Source organism: Poecilia formosa, unplaced genomic scaffold (genome assembly GCF_000485575.1).
Source record: "Poecilia formosa unplaced genomic scaffold, Poecilia_formosa-5.1.2 Scaffold165, whole genome shotgun sequence".
Classification (NCBI taxonomy): domain Eukaryota; kingdom Metazoa; phylum Chordata; class Actinopteri; order Cyprinodontiformes; family Poeciliidae; genus Poecilia; species Poecilia formosa.
In genome coordinates, this window is record NW_006800104.1 from 481,110 (window position 1) to 481,331 (window position 222).

Sequence of the window (222 nt, forward strand, 5' to 3'; positions counted from 1 at the left end):
CAGAAGAAATCCAGGAAGGAAAAATATTTCACTCATCTCTGACCATCATTAGTGATGTGCAATCTACTGTATCCACACTGTTTTCACCAACTTTTCCTGCTGCTTTTTTAAAATATATTTCAAAAAGTCGATTTACGAAGCGTTACAGATAATTTTTTACAGGTAAATCGATTTTTTGAAATCAGAAATATTCTCTAGTAAAAGAATATTACTGTATAAGAA